General features: G+C 39.3%; 1 pseudogene; it reads right to left on the minus strand.

The window, feature by feature from the left end:
• Positions 1-230: 230 nt before the first annotated feature.
• On the minus strand, positions 231-807 carry LOC138164006 (large ribosomal subunit protein uL11 pseudogene; annotated as a pseudogene).
• Positions 808-7,994: the final 7,187 nt, after the last annotated feature.

A 7,994-nucleotide genomic window follows, 5' to 3' on the forward strand; every position in this document is an offset into this window, starting at 1 on the left:
CAGAATTCTTAAATATCACAAAGTTTTTAGTCAAAAAGGTATAGTAATTGAATCTTTATATTGGCAACAATTAAGATGATCAAAGTATGTATAAAAGCTATTAATATTAGTATCCCTCTAAACAATGGAGATGTTATAAAGTGAGAATAAGTAGTTTGTATAAGTTACTGTATATATTGTAATTCTTTTTTTTTTGTCAAATACTAAATTTATTGCAACAGTCTCCTTTGTAGCTTTAACTTGCTGGGCATTCAACAGCACCACTATTGATGTCATCAATGACATCATGAGGATGTCGGCCGTCAATGTTGCAGCCCACAGACTGGGCTGTCCCAAGTATCTCTTTAATGGTTCCAGAGAGATCTCTTGCCAAGGACCGGTGCCTCATCTGTTGAGCAATACTGACAATCTCATCAAGACTGATGTTTTCATTGTGTTTAATATTTTTCTGCTTCTTTCTGTCCCGAGGAGGTTCCTTTAGGGATTTAATGATCAAGGCTGAGGCAGAAGGTACAACTTCAATCTGAGCCTGTCTGTTCTGAATGGTAAGTTTCACTGTGATCCTTAGTCCTTTCCATTCACTGGTTACCTTGGCAATGTCATCACCAACCTTTTTGGGAGGCAAATCCAAGGGACCAATTTTGGGGGCCAGAGCTGATGTGGCACCAACTTCACCACCAGTGCACCTTAAAAACACTATTTTAATTTCATTTGGGTCAAACTTGGGCGGCATGGCGGCAACGAAGGTGGAGACTTGGCCTGGACGCTGCGGGGTGGCTGCCGGTGTCAGATGAACTCGGATTCGGGATGACCAAGACCAGGAACTGATCCTCCCACTTAAGGACCTGTGGTGATTGATTAAAAAAGTGAAAGTGGTCTCTCCATGGATAGAAGACACAGGCTTAGATAAGCAGAAATGGGACATAGCTGGGGAACAAATTGTGCTCCAAAGAGTATACAGAAAAGAAAGGTAATCTAGGGAATTATACATAAGGCATTTTACTCTCTGAAACATTTTAATATTGTTTCTGTCCCTGTGTAATGGTTATCGCAGTCTGAAGAATCTTCCCTGCCCCTTGGCACCTTGATAGGCTTAAGTGAATTTGAGCACCTTCCCTGATTTGAAAATATACTCTGCCCTCTAATAAGTTGAATGTGGTCACATGGAGCCTGTGGCAGGAGGCTTGTTTTCAGGAACTCCCACATCTTGTTACTTTGTGATTGGGCAGTTGGTCAAGAGGGTTATTACATTCTCTGAGCTAGGAGAAGGCTATATATATTCTGATGTGAGATTTTGCTTTGGGGTTCACTTTGGGAAGAGTTGTATGATTTGGCCAGATGAGACTCTGGGCAGCCATTGAGCCCATTGAGCTTTGAATGTTGGTGTTTCCCTCTCTGGTAACTAACTAGGTATGGATGTAATGGTAAGACAGCTGGAAGCCTCATGTGCTGGTCTGTTTCTCTGTCTATTTTTTGTTGTCTAATTTGTATTCTATGAAGATCAGGGTGCTGACTTTTTCCCCTGAACTAGTCAAATGATATATGTTTAATTAAAGCAAGATTGTTAACCCATTTTGAGTTGCTTTCCTTTATAAAAGCAGATCTAAGAACCTGCGCTAGCAGCCATGCTGGGCATGCTAGAGTGCTTGCTGCTATACCCTGGTCACTGTGAGTCATAGATGAATGGCTATTGGCAAGGAGTTAGTTTGGTTAAATTTGTTTGACTATGGTTGGAGAAGTTCTGCAGATGACTAGAAGAAACCCATTCACTACTAGACATCATATGGGCCTTAGTTGGACACAAGGCAGTTTTTCATTACTTCCTGCTTAATTCCCTCATTACAACATGGAATAATAGCATGAGAAGCAAAAAGTAAGCATGTGGATCTTCCCAAATGCCTTTGGAAAATGATTACATTTGTACTACTCAAAGACTTCTCATTTTCTCTGCCTTTTCAAGTTTCCAAAGTCAATTAAAAAAAGGAAATAAGGCAGAAAGAGTGAAAGCTCGCTCAAGTAACTTTAAAGATAGGAAATGCTAGGAGATGGTTCTTATGGAATCCTAATAAAGCTGCCCCAGCCCCAATATTCTAATTTCTTTATGGATACCACTGGACTGCAGGCATGTCCTGATTTAATCACATAGTCTAGCTTTAACCACACCACAGGCCCCCAGATTCAATACAACCACTAACCCTAGATCCAATTTACATATTTGGACAAGTGTGTTCTAGTATTCAACCACAATTACATCATCCACTTAGCCTAAAAGAGGACCACAATACCCAACTATTCATCTTGACCAATCAAAGGGCAACATGGCCATGATGTTTGGCCACTGAACCATAGAAGGAACCTCTCCCCATTAGTAATCCTTTAACACATTCCTCCTGCCTTTTCAATATTTATAAATTCTGTTATGGAATTGTATCTTTAACATACAAAAATCCATCTTTCTTTCTCTGAAGTTTCTGGTTCCTCCTGGAACTTAGCCTACTTTATGAAAGGCATCAATCTCAATAAATACTTATACTTGGATTAGAGGTGGTCTCACTGAATTCTTTGAGATGATTCTGCCACAATGCATCATGAAACTGAAATAGTTCTGTCCAGTAAAGTTCAAGTTTATTTATTGTTCTTAGAGAATACAGCCTTAATAAGGGCATAGCAGCTAGTGTTTTCCCCCAAGACATAAAACTAAAAGGAAAGGATATTTAAAAGAATAATTTAAGGTTGTGAAAATTTAGCTTATTTTTAAATTTAATTTATTTATTTTTTGTTTTCAGCATTCATTTCCACAAGATTTTGAGTTACAAATTTTTTTTCTCCATTTCTCCCCTTCCTCCCATCACAAGATGGCAAGCATAGTGAATACCCCTTCCCCGAGTCTGCCTTCTCTTATATTCCCCCCCCATCCTCCTCTTTACTCCCTTCTCCCTTACTTTCTTGCAGGGCAAGATGGATTTCTATACCCCATTGCTTGTATATCTTACTTCTCAGTTGCATGTAAAAATATTTTTTTTAACATTTGTTTTTAAAACTTTGACTTCTAGATTCTCTCCCATCTTCCCTCCTCACCCACCCCCACTGGGAAGACAAGTAATTCAATATAGGTTATACATATTTAGCTATGCAAAACATTTCCATAGAATTCATATTGTGAAAGACTAACTATATTCCCTCCATCCTATCCTGCCCACTATTTATTCTATTTTTTCCTTGATCCTGATTCTTTTCAAAAGTGTTTGCTTCTGACTACCCTTTCTCTCAATCTGCCCTCCCTTCTATCATCCCCTCTCCTTATCCCCTTTCCCCATAATTTCCTGTAGGGTAAGATAACCAAATGAGTGTGTATGTTATTCCCTCCTTAAGTCAAGTCCAATGAGAATAAGTTTTATTCATTCCCTTTCACCTCTCTGCTCTCCCCCTCCATTGGTTACAATGGAGCTGTTAAGAAAAAGCTGTTAAGTTTTCTTTTGCCACTTTTATGTGAGATAATTTACGCTATCCCATCTCTCCCATTCTCGTTCTCCCAATCTCTCTCACCTCTTAATTTTATTTTTAAGATGTCATGACATCATATTCAACTCACCTGTGTCCTCTGTCTATGTATACATCTACACACACATATAAATATATATATACCCACCTATACATACATATATGTATATATATCCATATATGGATATATGTATGTGGGTATATGTATGTATGAATATGTGTATGTGTATATATAATGCATAAATATATATATATAATATACATATATATGTATGTATGTTGCCTTCAACCATCCTAATACTGAGAAAAGTCCATTGAGTTAAAAATAACATCTTTCCATGTAGGAATATAAACAGTTCAACTTTAATAAGTTCCTTATGATTTCTCTTTCTTGTTTACTTTTTCATGCTTCTATCACTTCTTGTATTTAAAAATCACATTTTCTGTTCAGCTCTGGTCTTTTCATCAAGAATGCTTGAAAGTCCTCTATTCCACTGAACAACCATATTTTCCCCTGAAACATGATACTCAGTTTTGCTGGGTAGGTGATTCTTGGTTTTAATCCTAGCTCCTTTGACCTCCAGAATATCATATCCCAAGCCCTGCAATCCCTTAATATAGAAGGTGTTAGATCTTGGTTATCCTGATTGTATTTCCACAAAACTCAAATTGTTTCTTCCTGACTGCTTGTAATATTTTCTCCATGACCAGGGAACCCTGTAATTTGGCTATAACATTCCTAAGAGTTTTGTTTTTAGGATCTTTTTCAAGAGGCAATTGGTGGATCTTTTCAATTTTTATTTTATCCTCTAATTCTAGAATATCAGATTGGTGTTCCTTGAGAATTTCTTGAAAGATGATGTCTAGGCTCTTTTTTTTGGATCATGGCTTTCAGGTAGTCCAATAATTTTTAAATGATCTCTCCTGGATCTATTTACCAGGTCAGTGTTTTTTCCAATAATATATTTCACATTGCCTTCTATTTTTTTTCATTCTTTTGGTTATGTATTATAATATCCCAATTTCTCATAAAGTCATTAACTTCCATTTGCTCCAGTATAATTTTGAAGGAATTATTTTCTTCAGTGAAAATTTGAACTTCTTTTTCCATCTGGCCAGTTCTGCTTCATTCTTCTCTTCATTTGCTTTTTGAACCTCTTTTGCCAATTGAGTTATTCTATTTTTAAGGTGTTATTTTATTCAGTATTTTGGGGGGGTCTCCTTTGGCAAGCTGTTGACTCATTTTTCATGATTTTTTTTCAACACTCTCATTTCTCTTTCTAATTTTCACCCTATTTCTCTTACTTGATTTTCAAAATCCTTCTTTAGCTTCTCCATCGCCTGCAATAAGTTCATATTTTTCTTGGAGGTTTTTGATTTTTGAGTTTTGTCTTTGTTGTCTTCTGCTTCTATGTTTTAATCATTTTTGTCACCAAAATGATTCTATAGTCTGATTTTTCTTCCTCTGTTTGGTCATTTTGACAGCCAATTACTTGATTTTTGACCTCTTTGCCATGGTAGAACTCTGCTTTCAGCGTGGAGAGTGCTGTGTCCCACATTTCTGGAGTTTTGTGCAGCTATCGTCAGAGTTTCTTCTAGGCACCTGCCTCAGAACCACAAGGAGGATTGCTTCTCCTCAGCCTCAACAAACTCTGACATGCCAGTATTCCTCACTCCAGGACCACCACTCAAGACTATGATCCTGATACAAGAAAGGGCAAAGCAAAAGAATCTCGCCTCAATGCCAGCAAAGAGATTCCTGCAATTGCCCAATGGTCAACTGCTTTGTTCCCCCACTCTCTATGGGCCTGGTGCTCAGGAAGCAATCGCCACTTCTTCCATCCTGGGTACAGGGGCTCTTCTGCCATCCAGGTCCAACAGAGTTTCCCCATTTACCTTTTTCTTTCTCTTTGATGTTTATGGGCTGAGAAGTCTGGAAAACATCATAGCTCCCAGTGATTAAGTCCCGTGAGATCTACTCCAGTCAGTATGTGCCGCCTCTGTGCTGGCACAGCCCACATGGGACTACACTCCCAGTTCAGTGTGATACACCCTTCCTATTGGCCTGCCAGGCTGCCTTCAATGGGAGATTTGCTTCACTCTGTCATTTTGTAGGTTCTGTAGCACTAAAAATTATTTAGAGTAATATTTTTTTGCATGTGTAAGAGGTGGTTGGGGAGCAAACTCAAGCTTTTACTCTGCCATCTTGGCTCTGCCTCCCCAATTTAACTTTTTCAGAAAACATTTTAGCAAAGCAGTCTTTCCCTTAGCAGTTTAGGAGCTTGTTATGAGTTAGTGAGGAAACTTTTGGATGGAGCATTTTTACCTACTGCCTACCACTCACTCGATTAGTTCCTCAAAGCCTGACATATGCCTGTTTCTCCCCAACATCAGCCTCATAGTATGTTGAGGTCACTCTCTATAGGGTAGTTTCCTGAGCTCTCTCCCACCTCTATACTATGTGCCCTCTCTACTATGATCAGTTTGAGGCCTCATTCAGTGCAGTGTGCATCAAAATTGCTGGTTATGACTAATCTAGTGAGGTTTTAGAGCAGTTTCTCACACACAGGTCAGTTTCCAAGTTCCCCTTTGCCCCAAACATTTCTTCTCCAAGCTGTCCTTCCCACCTCCCATACTGTGTAGCAGGGCCAGCAATCTATAGCAACATGTGCTAAGGGATATTTACTGTCATTTGGGGGCTTGCTTTCTACTACTCCTCACCATAAATATCTAATCCTTTTCTTTCTCCTCTTTCTCCCTCTTCTGATTGTTCCATTACTTTTCTTCTCTGCCTTTTAAAAATACTTTCTCTCACATATTATGAGGAAAACTCTCACTGTTCCTAAGCAATCCTTCTATTCCTTCATTATCAACTCCAGGTCTCCAAAGCAGCTCTTCTGAACCTTTTCATTCATCCTCAAACCTTCCTTTCCCTTCACCCTCTCAGCTGAGATGGATGCTTCATATTTCACAGAGAAAATGAAGGCCGTTCACCATGAACTTTGTCATCTCTCCTCTTCCTCATCTCCTATCACTAATACGTCTTCTGCCACTATCTCCTCCTTCACCCCATCTCACATTATGAAGTGCCACTCCTCACCAAGGTTAACCCCTCTTCTTCCTCAGGCCCTCTCGTTCAGTCCCATTTCCTTCAACAGAATTCTGTCATTCTCACTCTGTCACTTATTTTCATTTTCTCTCTGTTCACTATCTCATTCTCTGCTCCCTACAAACATGCTCATTTCTCCCATTTGATCTTTCCATCTGTTCATGTAATCATAATCTTATATTTCTTCTGCCCTTTGTGGCTAAATTCTTTGAAAAACCTATCTACAATAGGTCCCTCCATTTTCTCCCCTACCCTTTTCTTCTTAAACCCTTACAGTCTTTATTCTTACCTAAATCATTCCACTGAAACTGTTCTCTCCAAGGTTACTAATGATCTCAAAATTGCCAAATTCAACAGCTTTTACTGTCTTCATTCTCTTTAATCTCTCCGCAGTCTTTGACATTGTTGATCACCCTCTCCCCCTTGATATTCTCTTTTGTCTAGTTTTTCAGGTCACCACTCTCTCTTGTTCTTCTCCTACCCATCTGACCACCCCTGTAAGTCTCCTTTGCTGGATCCTAATCCAGACTAGACTCTCTAACTGTACAGTGTTCCTCAGAGGTTTGTAACAAGTCGAACTCTTCCTTTTATATTACTTTACTTGGTGATCTCATCAGCAGATGATTCACAGATCTTAGGTGGGTCTGTCTTAAACTCTGTTGAACTTCAATCTCATATTACCCATTACCTTTCAGACATCTCAAACTAGATGTCCAGGATGTCCATCTTAAACTCCATGTGTCCAAAACAAAACTCCTAATTTTTCTCGACCCTACCTCCTCCTTATTACTGTAGAAGATAACACCATTGTTCCTGTCCCTCAGGCTCTCAACCTTGGAGTCACCCTCAACTCACTAGTCCTCTTCACCCATATTCAGTTTCTTGACTTCCTCCAGACTTCTAACTGGCGTCAAAGTTTATCTACTTTGTCTTTGCAACATACCTCCAGTATGCCCCCTTCTCTCCTCTGACACTGCTGCCAGTCTGGTATAGGCCCTCATTACCTTATGGCTAGACTATTGAGATAGCTTGCTGATAGATCTACCTGTCTCAAGTGTTCCCATTCTAATTCATCCTACATTCAGCCACCAAAGTAATTTTTGTAAAGTTTGTGTCCAACCATGTCACCTGCCTACTTGGTATAAACTCCACTAGCTACCTATCATCTCCAGGATCAAATGCAAAAGTCTCTCTGTGGCATTCAAGGTGCTTCATAACCTAGTCCTCTACTGCTTTTCTTGTCTTCTTATACTTTCCTCCTCATCATGCACTCTTCAATCCATTGACATTGTTCTCCTTGAAGTAAGATACCCCATTTCTTTACCACAGGCATTTTCTCTGTATGTTCCCCATGCTTGGAATGTCCTCTCTCCTTATCTCTGTC

This window comes from Petaurus breviceps, unplaced genomic scaffold, assembly GCF_028583685.1.
Source record: "Petaurus breviceps papuanus isolate PSGF00001 unplaced genomic scaffold, PetGlider_PUasm1.0 189, whole genome shotgun sequence".
In the NCBI taxonomy this organism is placed as follows: domain Eukaryota; kingdom Metazoa; phylum Chordata; class Mammalia; order Diprotodontia; family Petauridae; genus Petaurus; species Petaurus breviceps.